Here is a 21,575-nt window from a genome sequence, read left to right on the forward strand (position 1 = left end):
GATCACTCTCAGGCAATGGAAGATCTCTTATGTCTGGTCTAGGTTTTGTACAGTAATCAAGCACATCCAAACAATTGTGATCATCTTCTGTCTTTACACCCACATTTTCAATATCTGGCAACAATGTTGCTGGATTCACATTCACACATCTCTCAAGAGTCACATTTGATGCTCCCAGAATGACTTTCTCATATTTAGTCAGCCGACTATGTGACATGTACTGAGTTCTGCTTCTTGTCAAAAGAATTGCCACATTATGAGGTACGAATACCCTTACAGGATATCCCATTATGATTCCCTCACTCTGTTCCAGACTTCTGCATGTTGCAGCCACAGATTTCAGACAACCTGGCAAACCTACAGCTACAGGGTCAAGTGTCGATGAGAAGTACGCAATAGGCCTCCTCAGCTGTCCATGCTTCTGGATTAACACTGAAAGTGCACATCCATTTCTCTCACTGCAGTACAACTCAAACTCTTTTTCATAGTCTGGCATACCCAAAGCAGGGGCTTCACACATTCTGCTCTTCAGCTCCTCAAATGCTGCCATTTGTTCTCCATCCAATTCCAATGGGTCTTTTACCTCACTCTTTGTCAGATTAATCAGTGGTCTTGCTATCAGGGAAAAGTTACTAATCCACTGACGACAATAACCCACCATCCCCAGAAACATCCTCACTTCCCTCTGGGTCCTTGGGGCCTTCATTCCCCTTATAATTTTGATCCTGTCATCAGTCACCTTTCTCAGACCCTTTTCAATATTGTGTCCAAGATAATGCACCTCTTTTTTGCAAAATTGCAATTTGGCTGGAGACACTTTTAACCCTCCATCTGCCAGATGATTCAGTAAAGCTATGGTATCTACTTCACAAGCTTCACGTGTCTTTGATGCCACAAGTAGGTCATCAATATACTGCACTAGTACTGAGTTTTCAGGCATGATCAGACTCTCCAATGACCTTTTCAACAACTGATTGAATATCGAAGGCCTCTCTGTATACCCCTGTGGGATTCGACACCATGCCAAAATACGCTGGCCAAATCTAAATGCAAAAATCGGCTGGCTGTCATGATGCAGTGGAATTGAAAAGAAAGCATGACACAAATCAATCACTGTGTACCACTCAGCATCATGTGGAATCTGATACAAAATCACTGACGGATTTGGCACAATGGGACAACATGCCACCACAATTTTGTTAATTTTTCTCAAATCTTGTACAATCCTGAACTTCCCATTCGGCTTCTTTAGCCCCATTATCGGTGAATTACACGGGCTACTCAGTAGTTCTCTCAAAACTCCCTGCTGAATCATTTTCTCAATAATAGGAGTTATTCCTTCAATTATTTCTGGTGTCATTTTGTACTGAGGAATGTTAGGATAAGTAATTCCCTCTTTCACTGAAATTTTCACAGGATCTACATTATTCATCAATCCCACATCCTCTCCAGTAAAATCCCAAACTGTCTTTTTCACTGTGTCTCTCAGCTCTTGAGGCAAATCCTCTGGTTTAAACACAGCATATGTACCAACCATCTCACTCTCTCTATTATCTAGAGTCATCCGGTACAAAACATCCTCATCTGGTGTTTCAAAAGTTATTCCATCCGGAGTACAAAAAATTGTACAATTCATCTTGCATAGCAAGTCCCTGCCTAACAAGTTCACTGGACTAGTGTCACAGACAATAAATCTGTGCATGTCTGAAAATTTCCCTATTCTTACCCTTACTGGTTCAGTAAGACGTGTCTTGATTTGTGTATTTGCTACACCAACTACTTGGATTGCTTCATCCGAGAGAGGAAGATTTCTAACATCTGCTGACCTGACAGTTGATCTTGTCGCACCTGTGTCTACTAAAAAAGTAACACTTTCTTCATTTATTTTCCCATCTACAAATGGTCCTGCCTGGTCTATTTCTAGAGTTGCACCAAGTATGCACTCTTCCTCCTCTCCTCGGCACCGTCAATAATCACCTTCAGACTCACTCCCTTCATTCTTTAACAAATACTGTTGTATCTGGTTAGAACGCCTTGGTTTGTTTACCTGCTCATCATTGTAGAATCCTGAATCCTGATTGTACTTTTGTGACCCTCTATTCTGCGGCAAGGGCGGTTTTGGCTCTTGGCTCTGCTGTCTCACAACCTTCTGTTGTTGCTGCTGTTGATTATTTCCCTCGTTCTGCACCTGTGGATTTAAGGTTTTACTCTCATTATTCGCTAATGGTGGATTGGTACACTCGGACCTCCAATGTCCCAGTTGACCACAGTTGTGACAAGGAAACTTTTTCTTTGCTTCAAGATTCCCTTTTCCTTTCCCTGCATATCTGGGCCTATTCCCTGGATTATTTGCCTGTTCCACCAACTGTGCTTCTTGTCTTTCCGCAACCTTCACTTGTGCCCACATTGCCTTTTCTTTCAGCTTTCTTTGTTTTGCTTCAATTTCATCACTGAAGTACTTTGCATGTCTCAGAATCTCATCTATTTTCTTACTCTGCCAGTCCACTGTATGCTCACGAATTCTCTCACTAATCTCAGGTCTCAGGCCATATACAAATCTGTATACAAAATGACTCAAATCTTTGTCACCCAGGTGCTCATCTCCACTGAATTGTTTAAAAGCCAGTATCAGCCTCTCATAAAAAGCATGAACTGATTCTTTTGCTTACTGATGTGTTCGATCTATCTTAACCCAGTCTGTCTCTTTTGGAGGTACTTTACTTTTCAGGTATACAATCACCTGTTCATACTTCCTCATTACCTCTGGATCTGGTGCTCCTGTTCTCTGATCTCTTGGATATTCCTCAGTAGGCCAACTTACAACTATTTTACACTCAGCCCACAAGTCTGCTGGAACAATTATATCAAACAGACTATTCAGGTCAATCCACAGCACTTTTGACAATTTCACAAACCTGTCTACCTGCCTATACCACTCAACAGGCTTTTCTCTCAGTCGAGGGAAATCATTCGTAAATGATAAAATATCCTGTCTGGTCCATGGAACATGTACATATCCTCCTCCAGGTATTTCTCTCATAGGATAAGCATCCACTGTTTTCTCTTTTTCTCTCACAGGAAAGGCTGAATAAGTCCTGTCCACTGATTCTTCCCTTTTCTTATACCACCTATCCTTCCACTTTTCTACATCACCCCATTTTCGCAACAGTGCGATCATTTCCTTAATCTGTCCTGTTCTACCAGCACCATTCAGATTTTCAATATCTTTGTCCGAGAAATCCATCCTGTAAGACTTCTGCAATACTTTCACCTTATCAATGTCAACTCCTTGTTCATTCGCTATTGCTCAACCTGTCATGTGTATTTTTAGCTCTCCAGGTGATGTTTTTACACATAAATAATAATTCTCCATCATGATGGTTTTTTAGAATGTCTGTAGGAATTGTCCCTGCAACAAGCTCCTCTAATTCTATGCGTAACCTGGCCACATCAATTGCCTGTGAATCTTTATCCCTCTTTTGAAGGACTCTCATCCAATCATTCAAATCTTCAGCTGTTATTTCAGTAGTTTTTCTCACTGGAACCACTTTTTCTGGCATTCTCTGTGGTTCTAAAATTGGCATCCCTGAACAACCAGTATCACTAGTATCCAGTCTCGAATTAGACTGTACCTCTAATCCTCCACTACATGTGTCATGTCTGAATTGTCTCAAATCACTACTTTCTGTCCTTTTTCCTGAGTCTCCTGAGGGACCAGCCAAACTTGTTATTTTATTCCCAACATATGGAACCACCAAACCATTTTCACCTGTCCTCTGCTTATCAAAAATAGGCATAACTGGACCTATGGTTACAGGCACCGTAACAGCTTCTAGATTCTTCGTCAGTTCTCTAATCTTTTCAGTCAGTTCTGATGTAGTTCTGGCTAATTCTCTCGTATTCTCGTCACCACATCGATTCTCTCTCTCTTTTTCCCTGAAAGGATTACCACTCCTTAACTCAGGTGTCACAACTTCTGTCTCAATGATACGCAATGTATCTCTTATCGGAGAAACAACTGGTGTGCTCTCTTCGGGTTCTGGTCTATATGGAGGTGGTCTCTTGTAAATCATGTCATCCAAGACCTCATCCTCATAATCATTAACTCTATATCTTTTCACTTCTGCCTCAGGAACCCTTTCCGTACCCTTCCTTTCTTCCTCAACAGTCCTCATAGGATATAATCCCTCTGACATACTAGCATCTCGCCATCTTTTCATTCGATCATGATGAGTTTCACGATCATATTTCCTCCCAAACACGTACCTATAGTTGCCTCCAGACCTCTGTTTTTCTCGCTCATGTACTTCATCTTCCCATTCCACCAATGCCTCAAACTGTGTCGGCCTTGGTCTTGGGTCAAGACACAACATCTTTTCCCGTAAATTTCTCAACACAGCCATATTAAATGAACCATGTTCCGGGAAAGCCATAACACCATCCTCTCTAGTGTACCTAACCCAATTGTCCAACCATATACAGGTATGATACCCATATTTCGCAGCCATGAAGGATGCAGGCGTTTTCGTTGGAGGTAACAATTCACCTTCTCTTGTTTTAACATCTTTATCCTTGTCAAACCATCGTTTTATTTTCCCAAACAAAGATTTCTTCTTTTTCTCTTCTTGGTAATACATTTTAACGTTTACCAAAACTTTCTAATCCCTTCCGTAATACAACTGTACAGTACGATATTTCATCCAATAACAGCGCACCAATCCTGGAGCGTCTACGTCACCCTGTACCCCTTCCAATCCTTGCACGGCTCACACCAACGCACCAATCCCAGCGCGAACCTTGTTCTGATCCACTACCCAATCAGAGCGCGGTCTCTATGACGTCAGCAGCCGCTGACTGCAGCTTCTGCTCTGTCTCCTGTCACTCGTCTACCCCTCCTTTACAAAACTTCTCAGTAGACTTCGTATCAAATTCTACAAAATCTATTAGTTACAACATATAAACATCTCCATTGTCTGCTTCGCTAACCACAGAATAGTAAAGAAAATCTATTTCACAAGAATCCCGTCTTTCCCTGAAACAGCACTCACTTCTGTTCCACTACGGAATTAATACTCTCGTTGACACAGTAGCACATCCCTCTACTCTGCCCTTCTAACATGCATCCATTAACTGTTTCCTCTAGGACTGCTCCAAAGAGTTTTACAATCAACTAAATGCTCATACATTCACGCACATTCATTCAAGAAAATGTAGTACATACGCACAGAATTCTGCTTTTTCCGAGAACAGCGAACAGTCTGCTCTACTACAGAATTATAACACACGTTAACCAAGCAGTGTATACCTCTGCCTAGTCCTTCAAACAAGCTCAGAGAATACCTATTACTTCTCCAGCGATAAGCTTTAACGGCGAACCTTACGGATCCCTGGGACTTCAGACCAGAGTTTCACAGATAACCTTCGCTACCATACGCACTCCTTTTATACCGAAAATATATCCCTCATAGTAACATACGACGATGTCACTGATTCCGAACCCAGACAATGTGACGCGCAAATTCAATTGTCACACGTTTCTCCTGCATACATACAGGACCAACAATCCCGTCTTTCCCGAGAGCAGTATATACTTCCCTCTGCCCTACTACGGAACTGCTACCAGCTCCCAAGTTCCAGAAGCACTACATAGAACTCAACACGACGACTTCAACATATAGTATTAGTACATATATCAACATCAATCAATAATCAATAAATCAAAAAGCCAATATACAAGCAATCTAATCAGATCAAGACAATAATCAAAACCATCAAATTCTGCTACCAGGAAATTGGTGCAGATCAGGGCATACAAATTCTCCCTACTTCCACGGATAGAGTAATTTCACAGATACACGCACATGCACTCATCACACACTTGGGCCCATTTCACTAACATACGCTCGATTACTCTATCAGCATTGAACCTGCGGAGAGAAAACTCCTAAACACCCTGTATCTACAGTGAGGCCAATAGGATCAGTTTGATACTGTCCTGAGTCATGATCTAAACAACAATAATCAAAATAGAGTACTCAATAAACAACAAGAAATAACCACCAACACTGTATTTAAAATAATGGTACTTTATCTCAAATTAATTCAAAGAAATTCAATCAAGCAAAATCATTATTCTCATAATTACCTATTCTAGCTAAATGTCATAAATGGGTCAGGACAGGTCTCTCAGTAGAAGTCTCCCGAGTCACCGTCCTCACAGCATCGATCCTCACCAACGCAGGTTTGGGAAGAAGTGGCCTTAGACCCTCTCTAGGCTAACAATACTTATAGTAAATCTTACAAATTAAAGCAACATAAAATGTTCTGAATATCCGTTGAACCGCTGAGCAGAGCGAGCAGGAAAGGATGTAGCATCGCTACATTTGGAAAATCTCCGCTCAGAAAAATCACAAAAATAAAAAGACGGAAGAAGGAAACTCGAGTTTTACAAATGTTTCTTTTGCGCACACATTTCCTCGGAACCACCACCGTAATCACAAAGTTCATTGTGGCTCTCTTGTCCTCCAAGGTTATTTGGACGCTTGGACGCTTGCCTGGAGTCACTGTCATCACGGAAACTTTCAAAACTCCAGCAGAAGCCATGGTCAGGTGACTTTCAACCATGTTCAGCAAGGCCCTCTCATCAGAATCCGATCACTCGAGCACAGGCTGTAAACGGCAGCCATTTTATCATAGGCCAAAACGGACCATCTTAATTAAAAGAGACAAAAACAACGTTACCACAGCATAGTGATTAAACAGTGTTAACCCCACTAATACCCTTATGTGTATGTAATTATCTAGCCTTTTGCAACACAGTAAAGCATTAGTACACGTTATTTCAGAAGCGTTTTGTGCTTTAAACAAACAGCACTTAGCAACATGCATTTAATTAAACCTGCACATTATTATTAAGCAACATAAATGCACTCCCACGTGTAATTTCTCTTGTTAATTCGTGTTGGTTAATCAGAATTTTTACACAAAACAAATAATTAATGATTACAGATTAATATTTTATTTTCGACATATAGACAAAACTGGAGCTTAAAAACCCAATAGATTTTCAACAGAAAACTCTGCTCCAGCACACACGTCACCTTTCCTTTTGTAACGTATCGTTTGCTACCTCTTGTATTTTGTTTGCTTTTGAAACTTGCACAATTGCCTCCATTGCCTCATGTAACGTAACGTTTGTTTTAGTGTTTTGAGTGTCTGCCAATTATTGCAATATTTTACCTCTACTCTACTTGTACTTTGTATGCTTTTGTAACATGCACACATATCACTTTTTCCTTTCGTAACGTATCGCTTGCTCCCTCTTGTATTTTGTTTCCTCTTGATACTTGCACAATTGTCACTATTGCCTTTGCAACATGCTCACTTGTACTTTTCTCCTCCTGCATCATGTTCCTATTGTGAAGCGCGCTGCTGACACCTTCAGGTAAAGTCCGCGCTATATAAAAACGCATTAAATAAAATACAATAAAGGGGGAGCTTCGGCGCCTATCAAAGGACTGACACTAGGCTTTGTTTTTCGTAGGATTTTGGTTATTTTGGTGTCCATTGTAATTGTGAGTCTTCTCTGAGTAGACCCTTGAGCTTATTGTGCGACATTACACATGTACGCTTATGTTATGTCGTAGAAAATGGTTAAAAGGATGCTACTACTGATAACGAGACTTATGACTTCCAAAGATGTGACAGACGGTCACTACAGGGCAATGACGTCACACAATCCCATGTCGACGAGTACCGATTACCTCTGCCAATATAACCCACAATACCTTTTCTCTTACACAAGGACCTATTTGGAGATGGGAATTGATAACAGTAAAAGAGTTAATCTAGTTTGGGGCTTCTCACACCTATGAGCCGTTAACAGGCGGAGACTAGAATGGAGAATTTCCATGGTTTTATAATCTGACAACAAGGCACAATGCCATAACACGTGTACTTCAAGCAGAACGCGCTGTGTTTGCTTTGGGAGCTGCTCTTGTTCTCAATCTCAACTGCGGTCCAAGCCAAGGTCCCCAAATGGCCAAAGTGTTCCGACCCTACTACTCGACTCTCTATAGTGCTGCAGCTGCTGGCTGCTAGTGGTAAGTGAGGGTGTGAGAGTCACGAGTCGCACTGTCGCAGTCGTCATTATTCACCTGGCCTGGCAGAAAGGTAAGGCGGCACTGTGACTGATGTTCTATGCATTGATTTTTGAACCTGAATCACCATAGATGGCGGCGCGCCCGCAAGGTCTGATTAACGGTTAATCAGACCTTGCGGGCGCGCCGCCATCTATGGTGATTCAGGTTCAAAAAACGAGAGACTCACCACTAAACTGGATCTTGCCCTGACTTAACCTACGTAGTACGCGGCCGCGGCCTACCCCTCTATATACTGGCCCATCATCACTGACCTTTTCAGTCTGTTTATTCCCCTCTGAGCTGGAAACCCCCAGTGTTAGCATTAGGCTTCAGGAGAGTTCATGTACCTGATGCAGGTCACAAAATGCACATGAGGTCAGTGAGTCACTGCATTTGTCAGAGAGATCATTTTGTTAATTGAAGTTTGTAAGTAAAAATCCTAACATACAACAGTGAGCTATGAACTGTCATCTAAGAGCTGCATGCAAACTGCAAGGTAAAAATTGTAGCGTTATGTTTTTTTCCCCCAGTCTTTGTTTGATTACCCTAATCTTTCAAAAATAAATTGTTATATTTCTATTTTCAGCACCTGGTAAAGCCTGACAAGTTGCAACTGGAACCTTTACCTAATTTCTGGGCAATTTTTGGACAAAGAACAAGAGGCCCCAACCTCCTTTGCTGCTCTTTCATCCCAGCTACGACCCAGCAAACACCAGTGTTAAAGGTAAGGAAACTGATGATATTTTTATCTAGATTGGAGTTAGGGCTATGTTTCTGGTCACTCTACATGGTGGTTGGGGTGGGTGCACATTCTGTACATTGTACCCTCCCTCAGTGGACGGAATTTACTAATACTGAGCCTTAGCCCTGTGGTTTGGGCAATAACGGTTGTGAAAGGCACTATCTATTCCTTGCCTTCTTCAAGGCCCTCAAACAGTGTCTGTTTCAGTGCCTTCAGCAACCACTATGGCACACAGAGGCAGCGAGCAGCGGTAAGGCTGTATTTTTAGCAGTCCTGTTGCGCAAAGGGGAGCTGTTGGATTGGAGATATATTGCGAAAATGCACAAGATAGATGTATTTATACTGAAATTTGCTATTATTGCACCAAATCTTATACGTTGTACTTTGACTATTGACAGGCTTCTTTCATATTGGTAAGGACAACATCGACATGATGAATACGGTAGAACAATTAATTACACGGTCATTCCATGCACGGCAACTAGAAGAGAAACTACAGATAAAGAGATTAGGACCTGATCGGCCAGACCTACAACTACAACAAGTTACCCAGGACAGAGGAAAATCTTACACACGTACATTCTCAAACACCTGGTACACAAAAGCTGAATGGCTTACAGGGTGTCCGACAAGAAACAAACTGTTCTGCTTCTCCTGCTTGCTGTTTAATGGTGATTTTCCTTGGACAAGAGAAGGAGTGATAGACTTGAAGCATCTGTCTGAAAAAATCAAGAAGCATGCACACACAAAAAAGCATATGGAAAACGTAACAAGACTGGGAATGTTGGGAGACACACCGATTGAGCAGCACATAAGCAGTGCATACCGCCAAACAATACAGAAACACAATGAAACAGTTGATAGGAATAGGCACATACTATCAAAATTAATTGATTGCATTCGTTTCTGTGGTGCTTTCGAACTGGCATTGCGAGGCCATGATGAATCAGAAGATTCCACAAATCCAGGAATATTCAAAGGCCTTGTGGATTTAATAGCAAGCATAGACAAAGAAATGGAAGTACATTTAGCAACTGCTACAGTCTTTAAGGGCACCTCTAAAACTATCCAAAATGAACTCCTTGAGTGTATGCTCGAAATTCTGAGAAGCCATATTGTCCAAGAGTTGCAAAACACAGACTTTGTGGCTATTCAGGCTGATGACACCACTGATGTGGCCACACAAACACAGTCCGTATTAGTCTTTCGGTACCTGGACAATGACAATAATGTTGTGGAGAGGTTCTATGGTTTCACTCATTTAAGAGACTCAACTGCAGAAACCATTACTGCAGCTATACTGCGTCAACTGAACTTCATTTTTCCAGAGGTGCACCAAAAAAAAAAACTTATTGCACAAAGCTATGATGGTGCGTCCGTAATGAGTGGAAGCCTTGGTGGAGTACAGAAAAGAATTAGAGATGTGTACCCTTATGCTCATTACGTGCACTGTTACGCCCACCAACTTAATCTTATTATGCAGCAGGCAGTATCAAAGATATCCGAGACACAAATTTTCTTTCTGGATGTAGGAGGCATGGCAGCATTCTTCTCACGTTCCCCAAAAAGAACGGAAGCACTTCAGGAGATTGTGGACAAAAGGGTTCCAAGGGGATCCTCAACTCGTTGGAACTTTAACATACGTACAGTCCAACTAATATATCAATATAGGGAGGACCTTGTGAAATGTTTTCATAATATAGAAGTCAATGACACCTTTGATTTCAAAACTCAAAGTGAAGCCCGTGGCTTTGCTAGAACACTAGAAGATAGAGAGTTTCAGTTCTTTCTGTTTTTATTTCAAGACATAATGTCAGCTGTCGAAAATGTATACAATCAGTTACAAGCACGAGAGATCGATACTGTCTCTGTGAAAAGAAATACCGCTATGTTTGTCGAGCGCATAAGCATAGTGAGAAATGAGGTTGACAATTTAGACAGCAAACTGCCAGAGGCTTCAATTTTTGGAAACCACAGGAAAAACATCACCACTCTGGTCCGAAATGCAAAGGAGATATGTGACATTGTAATTGTGCATGCACAAGAACGGTTTGCTTTCACAAAACATTTGGTGAGTGCCGCATTATTGGAAAGTCAAAACTTTGCAAAATATGGTGAATCCTTCCCTCAGCATGCTCTGCATGAGGCTGTGGAAGCTTATCCCATGCTCAACCAAGAGGACCTCAAAAGTGAGCTGACTGTACTGTACTCAATGCCTGTGTACCGAAATGCCAGAGATGCCAGGGCTTTGCTGACTTTAATTCATAAACTTAATATGGAAAAGACATTTACAGAGACAGTGACTTTACTTAAAATTGTCATAACCACTCCTATGACAACAGCAGAGGCAGAACGATCTTTTTCCGCCTTAAAGAGGATTAAGACATTCCTAAGAAACACCATGCTTCAGGAAAGACTGACTGCTTTGGCAATGCTTTCTATAGAGAGCAAGTTAGTTCAAAATATCTCTGATTTTAACGTTCAAGTAATTGAAAAGTTTGCTGCTCTTAAAGACAGACGTGCTGAGTTTAGATACAAAAAGTAAACATATGTATGTTCAATGCTGCTAGTTTCCGACCACCTGTTTAGTTGTTTGTTAAATAAAAAACACCTGTGAGGTACTCAGAAATGCATTATATCTCAAAGTCTGTTATGAAGCTCTGTGGTTATACTGAATAAGCAGCTACCTATGTTATATGACATGATCTCTTTATTACTGTAATAACTGCACTTTCTTCATTGCTTTATTAACCTTTCTGCTTTCTCAAATTTGCTTGCAAATGCACCATTTTTCCACTCTTTTTTCAAAATTTTCACGGGGGGGGAACCCCCCCGAACCCCCCTTAGGTTGTTCGGGCTCGCTCGCTACGCTCACTCGCTATGCTGAAGTATGCCAAACATTTTACGGCGCACCACTTTCAAATGTCACCGTCCGCCACTGCTTTAAAGCCTGCTGACTCTTTTCAACAAATAATCAGTGGCATCAAATATGTCCAATCAATACCCCATGTAGGAAAGAAGAGGCATTTCTAGAACCTTCTAGAAAGGACTCTTGTTTAGGGCCAGACTTTTGGTCTGTACAGCATCTCCGCCTACAGTGAGAAAGCAGAATCCTGGGGAGGAGAGATGGCTTACCAGCACAAGCCAACAACATCTCAAGTGATCTCACATGGACATATGGACCAGGTCCAAGCCTGGTCTTGTATACTGCCCAGACCAAAAACTAGCTTGGAAAAGAAAAAAAAAACCTGACTTGGAGACAACATGGACGCTGTATATCCAACTTAATGATTTCATAAGGTTATAAACTCAACCACAACTGGGAATGTGACAAGGAAGGAGGGTAGAGTGGTGATATCATGCACCTAAGAGATGCAAGTACAAGAAAATATATCACTCTGCATGTATCTTTCAAATGAGTGGCCACGGATTGCACAACAGAGCAGAACTCTTCCTCTCACAAAGTGAATTATTGCCACCCTCCCCCCCCCAAAAAAAAATGGATAATTGATATATTTTATGGTTAAAATCCCAATCCTCAATTTGCAGTATTCCCTCATTTATTTTACATAGCTTATGTCACACCCTCAAAGTGCAAGTAATTGGTATACCAGTCTAAATGTTTAAGTACTTTTCCTGGAACATTGTTTGCTTAATTCAACTTCTAGCTTGGTATAGACAGTATTGTATCCATTCACTTGCGTAAACCTCAGGCAAAATACAAACATTTGCAAATGTGATGGTGGATTAGTGATGTGTTTAATTACAAATGCGCTACATATTAAGTGGGACCGTTCTATATTTCCTTTAATTATTTTACGCGCCCAGGATACTACGCCTTCAATTCTGTATGAAATCAAAGGGCTAGCTCTACATCTCAAACCATCGCCTACTAATTAAACTGGACATTTCAGTGTATGACTAGGTAGTCCAGAGAATAGCAGTACATCAGATCTACAAAATAAACGGAGGCTCCGGGCATTAAACAGCTTGGAGTTGGAAGTGTCAGGAAGCAATGGCAGTTATAACGCGGACCCAGTGTGCATAAATAACAGCTGATGAAACCCAAACGGATGGACCCCACAGACAATGACAATTTATGGACATTTTCTTTGACATTGTGAAGTAGGATTATTTGGCTCGATTACAACAATATATTTCCCACCGAGTCAGCTACTACGCTACCTAAGTGGCAGCCACAAAATGGTGGCTGGCCCAACAAAATGCCCGGTTATATACCCACTGGGCTACAAACAGAGACCAACCCCGGATTGTCGCCCACTTCCCCAAAAACCTATGGGGCAGACTTCCTTGTGTGTAGCTGCCCCAAAAAACCCCCATGTCGATTGGAACCTCCCACACACATTTTCTACGCATCATGCATTGCTGTCTTTTAGTCAAAAATCCCCCACCACCTCACATCGTTGCTTAGCCCTTCCCCTTTTTAATATTTCTGGTCTCCTTGTCTATACCCCTCCTGTCCCTGGTCCTTTTCCCCTTACTTTTTAGGTCTCGCCTGGCATAAGACTACGCAGACATGCGCAGTCTCGCTGGCGAGATTTATTGATTTGAAGAGATTTCTCTAATGTGCTTTAAGCCCTGCCCCTCTTTTCCATTTGCTAGCGTCACCGTTTATGCTAAACGGTTGCCAGCCATTGGAAAAGAGCGTCTAGTGACGTACACTTTTCTCTTTTAGAGCCGTCCCAGTTGGACTGGCTCGCTTGCTTTACTTTTGTAGTAAAGCCTTTTCTTATCTTTATGGGGCCATGTGTTTCAAACACATGGCCCCATAAAAGCAAGAGATCACCGCCTGGAGCTTCATAAAGCTCTGACGTCACCGCAAGCCGCGTTGGGATTGGCCCAGCCTCGCAGGTTGCCTAGCAGGCAGCGGAGGGGGGGCTTGGCTGCACGCTTTCCTGCTCCCTTTCCTTCCGAGGTGGCGTGTTGGAGGCCACGCATTGCTCCGTTCCAAAGCCTCTGCTGAGCCTCTGTTTGCAGACGGCGAGAGGAGCGGCGGCCTCTCGCTGCTTGGCCGATCAGACGCCGTTCCGCCTCCATTGACAGATTGATGACATTGTTTCACTGCTTTCTCCCATTATTAAAGTCAATATTTGTGTTTCAGGATACGCTCTAGTCTTCCGCATCTTCTCTCACAAACATTTTAGTCCATCAGCGCCACTTTCAATATCAAACATTTAAACTTCTCTTTCTCGCAGGTTGGTTTTTGCCTTGGTTAGAAACAGTTCCCAAATTTTTCTTTCGTATGCTTCTTCTTGCAAATGCTTTAGTCGAGGCGTGTGAAGCTACACGCTATGAAATCTATATGCAGGGCGTTGCTTTGTCTTGCAAATATCGAGCACGCAATGTTTGCACGTGCGTGTACCTACTGCTGACCTCCTTGCACACATATCCATATTAGGAAGATAAGAAATGAGGACAAATGAAAGTTATTGTATTATCTGGGGCACCTTAGGGTAATGCCTGCGCTATGTATAAAAATAAATAAACACACCAACCACCCCCCGGTGCGTCCCACACATGCCTCTAGCAGCGGTGATCTCCCAGCCCTACGCTCTCCCAGGAAGACATCCGCTCGGAGCAATTCCAAAGCTTGAGCTCAGCGCTGGCTGCTCGGGCGCTGACAGGCAGTGCCAGCATCCAATGTCAGGCTGCCTTTGTCCCCGGAGGGCGGGCCTCTCCCGGGAGCCGGCCCAACCGGCGCCGGCAGGGAGGCACTTCCTCCAGGACTGCAACCATTGGAGGTGACATGTAAGTGGAGAACCGGGGAAAGGTACCTCCAGGACGGGCCTGGCGCGACTGGGAGGCGCCCGCGGGACATGCCTCCGGCCTTTGTGTGCACAGTGGCCGCGGGGCGGCGCTGCTGAGCCGGGAGGCGGCCCTGGAGGAGCAATGCATCTGGCGTTTGCAAGCCTGCGAGTCTGAGGCTCTGTGCTGATCTTCCCGGACACCAACGGTCCGCCTCGGGATAGCAACAGTTGCAGCTCTCGATATCCGTGCCATGACCCCGGGGCAGCCAGGGGCAGAGCGCGTGTGAGACCCGCAGCCGGCCTCCCACCCGCGGCTAGCCCTATGAGAGAGACGATGGTGAACAGGTTCTGCTCCCGCAGGCAGCGGAGGGTTTTCCAGGTCCTGCTCCTGCTCACCGTGGCGACGGGCTTCATCTACGGGGCCATGCTCTACGACGACTTCCGAAACCAGCTAAAGAAGGCAGAGGCGGTGGAAGCAAAGTACCAGCAGCACCAGGAATCCCTGTCAGCACAGCTGCAAGGTTGGTACGACAGCGGCTTCTAGGCGCCACCGCTGTCTCAGCGCATCCCTTTGCTGCCTGTCTGGGTCTGTTTGTAAGCATGTGTTTTTTTCACATCGTATACGCGCTAACCTGCACGCATTCCAGCTGAAGATCGCTACCAAACAACCTTCCTTTTTTATTAAGTAAAATGTTGCTTATTCTGAACATTGCCTATCCATATATTCATCATGATTTATAATTTCTCCCGTGACCTTCCTAACTGTTAGCATATGGGCATATGTCATGTGTGTAAACCGCACTTTTAACAGCATTTAGTGCATTTGAGCAGAGTACTTTTCACGAGGGTCAACTCTGTGTCCACAAGGAGCTTTCACTTATGTTGGATAGCTCAGTTGCTTTGTGTGCTTGCTGCAGATGGCTGTAGCCTGTACGCCACTAGTTCCATTGCATGAGAACCTGACTAAGCCCGCCCCATCAATAAAATAAACTCGTGCCATTCAGTTTGTTATAGTTCAGGGTAGTACTGCGCCGTGTAGCCACAGTACTGCCAGTGAGTGCTGTGTAAGACGCACTGTTTTTGTTGTTCTCAAATTGCACCCACCACGTCTTCAGAGAACCAGGGAAACTTCTTCTAACTTGCTTTTGTGTAGCATTTGCACAGCTCTGCTGAAAGGGCCAGAATAAGTGTGTGTTCGCCTGGCTCCACTGGGTACCTGGGCACTGAACAGACCCGGCATTGTTATCACCACCTCCTCTGTGCGACAAGGGGGCGCGGCCGGGTGGGTCTGTGTTAGTTCTTAATGCGTGCCGCGTCCCTGGGGCCTGAAGGTTGTAAGACACCCTGGCAAGTGATGACACAGGCGGTGCCTCTCTCTTCTTCACTTGTGGCTGCAGGCGAAGGAAAGGCAGCAGCGTATGAATGAAAACAAGCATTGAAAATGCAATAGGCCTCGCCTTTTATTAAGTTAAAGCCATTTGCTTTGCTATAATACCATTAGCAAAGCAAATGGCTTTACCTTAATAAAAGGCGAGGCCTATTGCATTTTCAATGCTTGTTAAATTCAGTTATTCTCTATTGTACATCTTTTAATTCCCAAACCAGCAACTCTCCCCACAGATGCCCCGCTTTTGAAGCTCCTCTGTACTTGTCCGCTCCTCTTTTGTTTCTCCTTCCTGCAGAGTGGCAGTGGAGGAAATACATAAACTGAACAGAACACATTCTTGAACATCTCCAAATTCCCTTTTCAATCGCTTCTTTCTATTTTTTTCAAAATTTCTATTAAATTAGCTTCCCATTCGCCCAACTGTCCGATTTGTTGGCAGCTTTGATCCACGATTTCAGACTTGGGACCTCATTACGGGTCCCGAGCTGGGAAGGCGATTATTATCGCACCTTTTAAAAACTGATACCATGGTGACCGGCACGATAACTACCACCTATTACAACATGCAGACATTGGTGCTTTGCACACAAAAAGCAGCATGTCCAACTATTTACCGGACATTTTTGTTGTTTAAAATTCGGCAGGTTTTACCCGCCGAAATTTACCTGAGGAAAATTGCGAGGCAACACCTGCCACACATCTCTTAATTCTGGTTCCTGTGACAGAGGTCGGAAAAGAACGGGACACTAGTAATGAGAGTCCTGGTCTATGTAGTGTTCCCTTAGTGTGGTATCCTGGTTACCATGTGCAGCCTCGTCCTGAGGCTCAAAACCCAAACAAATGGACCCCAGAACCAATGTAATGGAAATACCCTGCCCTTGTGTCTTATCCTGAATGTGAATGGCCTCAAGGCCAGAATCAAAGGAGAAGGGCTGTCCTTAAAGCAGCCAAGCACCATGCCCCGAACATGTTAATCCTTAAAGAGACCCACCTGACTGGCTCACATGTTCCCTTCCTGGGAAGGTCTGTATGTATGAATCAATCAACCATTTGTAGAGCGCGCTACTCACCCGTGAGGGTCTCAAGGCGCTGAGGGAGGGGGGAGCAGCTACAGGTTGAACAGCCAGGTCTGAGCGTTCTTCATTCTGGCTTGTCAAAAGGGTCCTGTGGTGTGGTGCTGCTCCATGGAAATTCTCCCTTTCTCAGTCATTCCATCAAACGCCATATCAAGGGAGAGCATCTTATGGTCTCCAGCTCTCTAAAAAGACACTTTCGTAATTCCCTAAATGTTTACGCCCTTCTCCATTCACTGTTTTCTGCCTCACAACTCTTACCCAGATGCTGCCACTTGACCCATCGGGCACTATGCTGATGCCAAGAGATCTCATCAGGGTCATGGATCGGGAGCTGGACAGTAGTCGGAGAGCATGGCCTAAACGTTGCCCATTAAGGGGCTTCTCTACGTTTTGGGGATTCACAGGTTGCCTGGCACTTCCTCCACCCCACGGCCAAAATGCATACCTTATTTTTGGGTGCCTATAAATCTTTCTCAAGAATGGATCTTTACTTTTTGCCCATGGCGGACTCCCATATTATTCCCAAGGATAATCTTCTTCCCTGCGGTATCTCAGATCACTCCCAGTGATGCTGTCAGTGGGCCATCCCCTTGCACAGGATGACAGGATAGAGGGAGTGTAATTCCTCCTGGTGAATGGAAGAAGCCTTTTTCTGCTGCCATCTTGTGGCAACACAATCTACTTCCAAGTTAATGTGGGTTCAGTCGAGTCCCAAGTCACCTCATGGAAATCTGTCCAACCTGTGTGTTGTGGGAATGCAAAGGGCTACATATCCCTTGGAATAAGCGAAAGTCAATTGCAGTCTTAGGGGCACTTCCTCTTGTAGATGTGCTACTAATCCAGTGATCCAGACATGCTATCTGCCCTGAAAGAGGCTCAGATCTCATTGAAGCAGCACGGCAGAGTGAGAAAACTCAGAAATGTGCACTGTAAAGATAGTGTAAAGGTTGACCTCATGTTGCTTTACCATCTGCCACTTTGCTCATGGTAAACAATGGTGTCCAGGTTGCCTCCCCTTCTTGAGTGGTTCACCTTATTCTCAAACTTGGTAGCACCGTACAAGGATTTTGAATTTTCTAACTCAGCCTCTATATGCTAATATGCATATATCTCTTTTTAATATCCTATGTCTTTTTCAGAGCAGAAAACCAGGTGTCTGTGGCACTACTTAAGCTTCAGTTTCAGTTACATATATTTCCTTTTGATGTTTTAGTGCTTTACTGCTTTGAGGGGGAAACTTGGCTTGCTTAATAAATACATTCAGACTTCAGGTAGGCTCAAGAGGTGATTTTCTTCAAAACCAGACTAGGCCACGCCTCGGTACCCAGGCATGGACCACATGCCCACTGTGCCACTGAAACCAAGTTACACCCGACCAAACCGGTCCTGGATTGCTTGTGTTCCGGTTCAGGGAGGACTTGGCCTGGCAATGTGGGCTGGACTGTCCCTTTCGGAGGAGGTTCAAGTCTGATATTCATATGGCTGGGCCAAACTGAGGTGGCATGGTAGGCAAAATAACGATGTATTGGAACGCTACTTGAGATATTGTCAGCGGTTAGACAATTTGCAATCATTCCCCCATCACCTTTTGTACGTTTCTTGTCTCAAATCAGACCAACCACCAAGATAAGCTGCATTAATGATTTATTTTTCTACCCTTTCTCCATTGAGCAGGGTACCAGACAGGGAAGTCCCCTTGCCATTTACTCTTTGTCCTTTCCATTAAATAAAAACTTTATTCAGTTAAGGCATACTAACCATAAAATAACCATAAACAAAATAATAACAATAAAAGTACAAAATCCTGAAACATACATACTAACGACAGCAAAAGCACTTAAAAGAATTATCAATGTTAAATGCAAAAACACCCAAAACAATAATTTGACAGCAACTAAAAAAGCATAGAATTATTGATCTGTACAACTAAATTAAAAAACAATCCCACAAGAAAACAGACCGATAACATCGCATGCACACTCACACATGCCTGTGAAGAAGTTGGGCCTACACATGATCACTGAATGGTAAAATTAGGGGTGGGGGTAACTGACTTAATTATTTCCAGCATAATTGTTTGTAACTATGGCAAAATAACTCGCAATTATGCGTAATTACGTGAGAAGCGTAATACAGCATTTAGCACTATTTCCTTAGTGCAATGTGCACCCTTGTGTCCAAAATGGGCCAGAGGATGCATTTTGTGCAAAGAAAATAAATAGCACTAAATGCTACAGGACAGAACAGCAGTAGCCAGCAGCCGCTCACTCTCTCTTAGACCGTTGCTCCTGTGTTCCTATGGTAGGAATTTTGCTACAAATTACTACTAATTGCTCACACTGGTGTAATCGCGTAATTTTGGCAATTTTAGATCAAAAGAGTGATGTGTAATTACTCCAATTACTCTGATTCCTCCAGTGTGATTAAAATTTGTCCAGGCCTAAATAAGATCAGTGAACATGGTTGTTACTTCCATGTTTTAAGGGGCTTGGGCGCGTCATTGATTTGCATTGAATTGCAATTGCATTCATATTAGCCATGGCATGCCTTTAAGTTCCCAAGCAGAAGAGCAAGGCATGGCAGACCCAATCACGGCCTTCAATATAGCCCATCCACAATTTGCAAAAGTATCCTGTAGATATGTGGTTTTGGCGTAGCTAAATCAGCCACCTTCTATCTTTTCAGAGGTGTTAGGCTATTGTTAGGTGTTCAGGATGCTGGCCTAGTGGTAGTATGTACTCACTGACAGGTAACTGTTCCTATAAGACAAGCAATAACCTAATCGGTTACGCAGAAAGAGAAGAAAAATGGTAGTCTCTATATGTGGTGCCAGCTTGATGAAGGTGGGGGAATTTCTCCTTTAGAAAATAGTGCCCTCACACACTCTTGCGAGTGTCATGCTTCATCATCGGGTGTTGCTCCTTGTGGGGGTGGCACTGCTGTCTTCCACGGGCCCCGCGAGAGGGCTCTTTGTCGGAGATCTTTCAGGAGACGCCACAGTTGTGCATGTGGGTGTGTGGGCCTAAAAAAGGTGTGTTCGAGTGTATTAAAATTTCCCCACCAGTACTCAGAAGTCAAGTTTTACTCGTGGGTCTGAGAGGTAAGAATAAAATAATTATTTAAGGGAAATGGAGCACCTCTAATAAAGAAATATAATAGAGGTAAGGGTATTACTCTGCTGCTCTCAGTACCCGTGTTTGTGTGTGAATGTGAGATCTGGTCAACATGTTTCGCACTTGGAAAAGGTCCCTAATGGATCCTGGTGCGCTTCGTCAGGACCGGGAAGTGTAAAACTTGTGAATAAAAATAGGAGCAGGGACAAAGACACTCTGTATTCCTATGGTACCTATATTAAGGTGTGGATGCGTCAAAAGCGCTCATGGGAACATCTCAATTGTGTTCCTGTTTTCAACCTGGTGGAAAAAAACAAGAGTGGGAGACAGACACATAGAGACAAACAAAAGTCAAAGTGAATAAATATGTCCACTGTTAACTTAATTACAGCAGGTGTGTATCAGTTACAAAATGTATCTTGCTGCGGCAGGTATGGGAAAGCGTGCCCCTGACATCATCATTATGACACATGTACATGTTAGACAGAATCTACTGTCTTTTTTGTGATTTGTAAAGAGGTCTCATGCGCAGGCCTCATTGTTAACTACGCTTGGCCATGCTTTGCCAATGTGAATTAATCAAAAACACTCGTTTGAATCATGTTGGCCACCGTTACTATTGATTAAAGTGCGGAATATGTAGGTGGAGCGAAAAAAGGCATAGCTGCCATGGTGTAAAGTGGCAGTCCATTACCGTCACACAATAGTGCAGAATACTCTCTAGAAACGATGTGTTACGTGACATACTGCATATGCAGGAAGACGCATACTATCACTCACAGCATTCATACCAATTACCCCTTCAAAAGAATGGAGTGCCTCCTCAGCAAGTTCCCGCGGTCACGAAAGGAGATATCTGTGGAATGATAATTCAGTTGTGAGCCCAAGGCGTGGTCATACATACCTGTGTTGTAGTGAGAGGCAGCAGAGAGATACTCACAAGTTAGCCCCTTCGTCGCGGCCCAATACCTGCCCTGCCGCTGGTCAGATGCCGGTGGAATACTGAGAAGGGGCCGGCCGGTTCAGATTGTGCTTGGGCAGAAGTGATGCAGCTCTTCCTAGGGGCGTGGTTTGTGGACGGCAGGGCTGCAGAGGTAGACTGGTACTGGCAAGTCAATCATGCCGAAAATAGCAGCCATCTTGGAATGTGAACGTGTGTGTTCACGTATGTTCTAGTATGCCGTACTTTGGTCAAAAAGCATGTTTCGTGCTAATGTAGCTGCTGCGATGCAGACAGGAATAAATACTCGTAAAAACTCACTAAGTTATCTGGTCTTGTACAAGTGAGGGACCCTTAATACAGATCAGGATTGGAAGATGCCGTGTTGGAATAATGTGGTGTTTATCG

The 21,575-nt window shown here is 43.6% G+C and overlaps 1 long non-coding RNA gene across 2 annotated transcripts; it reads right to left on the reverse strand.

Moving 5' to 3' along the window:
• Nucleotides 1-6,216: 6,216 nt before the first annotated feature.
• On the reverse strand, nt 6,217-21,222 carry LOC146861366 (uncharacterized). 2 transcript variants are annotated; one of them, XR_014979252.1, is made up of 4 exons: nt 21,168-21,222; nt 21,026-21,083; nt 9,463-9,563; nt 6,217-6,711 (listed from the first exon to the last, which is right to left on the reverse strand). It is a non-coding gene; the product is annotated as an uncharacterized LOC146861366 (long non-coding RNA). The 2 variants fall into 2 exon arrangements; XR_014979253.1 differs by lacking the exon at nt 21,026-21,083 and having other exon boundaries at nt 21,132-21,211.
• Nucleotides 21,223-21,575: the final 353 nt, after the last annotated feature.

This window comes from Triturus cristatus, chromosome 3_1, assembly GCF_964204655.1.
Source record: "Triturus cristatus chromosome 3_1, aTriCri1.1, whole genome shotgun sequence".
NCBI classification, from domain to species: domain Eukaryota; kingdom Metazoa; phylum Chordata; class Amphibia; order Caudata; family Salamandridae; genus Triturus; species Triturus cristatus.